Source organism: Chrysochloris asiatica, unplaced genomic scaffold, assembly GCF_000296735.1.
Source record: "Chrysochloris asiatica unplaced genomic scaffold, ChrAsi1.0 scaffold00003, whole genome shotgun sequence".
In the NCBI taxonomy this organism is placed as follows: domain Eukaryota; kingdom Metazoa; phylum Chordata; class Mammalia; order Afrosoricida; family Chrysochloridae; genus Chrysochloris; species Chrysochloris asiatica.
The window spans coordinates 17,660,647-17,663,541 of NW_006408521.1; the positions used below are offsets into that span (position 1 = coordinate 17,660,647).

The window sequence follows — 2,895 nt, forward strand, 5'->3', positions numbered from 1 at the left end:
TCTCTTTTCATCTCCCCTTGCCCTGATTTTTCTAAGGGTTATTTTTATTTCTTCCTTTTATTTTTCTCTTCAAAAGCTCTACTTTCCTGTCACTCATTCTCTTTTTAGTTATTATATTCTTTTTTTCTGGTCCCTGTCAGTTTTTAATTCTGTTTCCTACTTTTAAGATATCACAGACGGCCATGTCTGGAGACTTACGATTTTTTGTTTAAGTTCTTTGTTTTTGGAAATGCAGGAACTGACAAGTCTTGCTTATTTCATCAGTTCATTGAAAAAAATTCAAAATTGGTTCAAATCATACAAAAGGAGTGGAATTTGGTTCAAACATAATAAATGTTGGCAGTAAATATGTAAAGTTACAGATATGGGATACAGCAGAACAAGAGCCATTCAGGTCTGCGATGAGAAGTTATTACAGATGTGCAGCTGGAACTCCCCTTGTCTATGACATTACCAGCTGAGAAATTTACAATGCACTTACTAACTGGTTAACAGATGTCAGAATGCTAGCAAGTCAAAACATTGTGATCATCCTCTGTGGAAATAAGGACATGGTTGCAGATGTGAAGCTACTTTCTTAGAAGTTTCCATATTTGCTCAAGAAAATGAGCTAATGTTTCCAGAAAGAAGTGCACAAGAATATATACAGTACATACATAACAAGTACAGTAACATGGAAGAATGTAGGCCTTTGTGCAGTGTGCAAGAGAAAGACTTAACAGAATTGAGTCAGGTGAACTGGATCTGGAAAGAATGGGCTCAGATATCCAGTATGGAAAACTGCCTTGAGATAACTCAGGTCTCCATGTCAAGAAAAGGCCCAGAGTGCTCAAGAATGTTGTTGTTAAAAAAAAAAAAGAAAAAAAGAATGTGGTTGTTAAAGCTCAGCACTAGGGCAAACAAGGTGTATGTACATACAATGGAATTTGGACAAAATTGTTGGAGCTTGAAGAATCTTAGTTTTTGCTTTGTTTTATTTTTTACCACCATCTCTTTCTATAGAAGTAGATCTTTGTGGGGGAAAAAATAATTTAGGATGTTATGGACACTAGTAGATATGGCAAAGCAAACTATATAATAAATCTTACTCAATGGACAATACCATAAAATGTATGCATATGGATGTAAAATTTTTCTGTTCCACATTTTCCCTTTCACCTTTATTTTGAAAACTGGCCATGTACTGTATATATTCCAGCCCAGCGGAACGCCACAGAATGGAATATGAGGCATGATATAATAGAATGTGGTGCTAAATGATGCAGTTGAATATATTTTTTAATCATATGAACTAACACTTGTTAACTGTGAGGTGTGCTTTTATCAATGATCCTGCACAGCTGGTTTACTTATGACCTGATACTCTTGGCTCTGGGACTGCTGCCCAGTCATTAATTTTGCTTAGTGCATTCTACCAGGCGTTTATGTGATTTACACCTGAAATATCAAATCAGCAGCTACTCATTAACAGACCAAAATAAAATGAAAAAAATGGGAGTGTCTTTTTCAATGAAAAAAAAATGGTATTTAAGTACTTAATAAAGCATTGACAGAAAAATCGAAGAAAACAAAACAGAAAACCTAGAAGAATTCAGGAAAACACTACAAGAATAGAAAAAATAAATGCAAATTTTTAAACAATATAAAACCTGTACTAATTATACATTTCTAATAAATCTAGAAGATCAATACTAAGAGTTCAGAAATGGACAATGCACAGAAAGGACAAATAAGCAGATTCGAAGAAATAAAACCCAAATTAGTGAGTTTGAAGATAAATCTCTCAATACCAGTATGCTAGAAGAGCAATCAGCAGAAAGAACGATAAAACCCAAAGGAAGTCTAAGAGTTATGTGGGACACTGTGCAGAAGAGCAACTTATTGGTGATTGGAATTCCAAAAGAGAAAGGAACAATAAAAAGCACAGAAAATTGTCAGAGTTATTGGAAGAAAACTTACCTGACATCATGAAAAATGAGAAGATAAGTATCCAAGAAGCTGGACAAACCATAAGCAAGAAAGATCCCAAAAGAAAATCACCAAGACATCATAATCACTTTCCAAAACTGAAGACAAGGAAAGAATCCTGAGAACAGCTCAGGAAAATACAAAAAATTACCTACAAAGGACAACCAGTAAGACTAAGTGTGGATTTCTCAGCAGAAATCACACAGGCAAGAAGGCAATGGGATGGTATAACAAAAAGACTGAAAAGAAAAAAATTTCCAATCAAGGGTCATATACCCAGCAAACTGTCCCTCCAATATGGTGGTGAAACTAGGACATTTCCAAATAAAGAGAAATTTAAAGAATTTGTAATAATGAGACCAACTTCATAAAAAACACTAAAGGATGCTCTTTGAACTGAGAACCAACAACAGTAGGCAACAACCTGAGATTAACATCCATGACAACACCAACATGCTCTTTACAAAAGACACATCTTCTACACAAAGACAGAAACATTAAAAATCAAAGTCTGGAAAAAATATATGAAGCAAATAGCAATAAAAAATGAGCAGGAGTGGTAATTTTAACCTCTGACAAAACAGACAAAGAGACAAAGGACATTATATAATGATGTAAGGGTCAACTGAACATGAGGACATAACCATAATAAAAATCTATGCCTTTAAGGAAAGAGCCTCAAAATATATAAATAAAACTCTAATAGACCTGAAGAAAGAAATAGACAACTCTACAATAATAGCAGGAGATTTTAGTACACCACTTTTTATGAAGGACAGAAAAACCAGAAACTCAACAAGGACAGAAAAGAACTAAACAACTCAATCAATCAACTTGACCTCATAGATATATATACAGAGGACTCAATCCACAAAGGCAGAATAACAATATCCATTATTTTCCAGTACACATGGAACATTCTCCAGA

General features: G+C 34.2%; 1 protein-coding gene and 1 pseudogene across 1 annotated transcript in view; one reads left to right on the top strand and one right to left on the bottom strand.

Annotated features, from left to right (window-relative positions):
- LOC102813843 overlaps nucleotides 1–848 on the top strand; it is a 2,104-nt pseudogene extending 1,256 nt beyond the window's left edge.
- The window catches only part of CPEB3 (cytoplasmic polyadenylation element binding protein 3), a 298,968-nt gene that overhangs the window by 245,946 nt on the left and 50,127 nt on the right, over nucleotides 1–2,895 (bottom strand). The window lies entirely within an intron of this gene.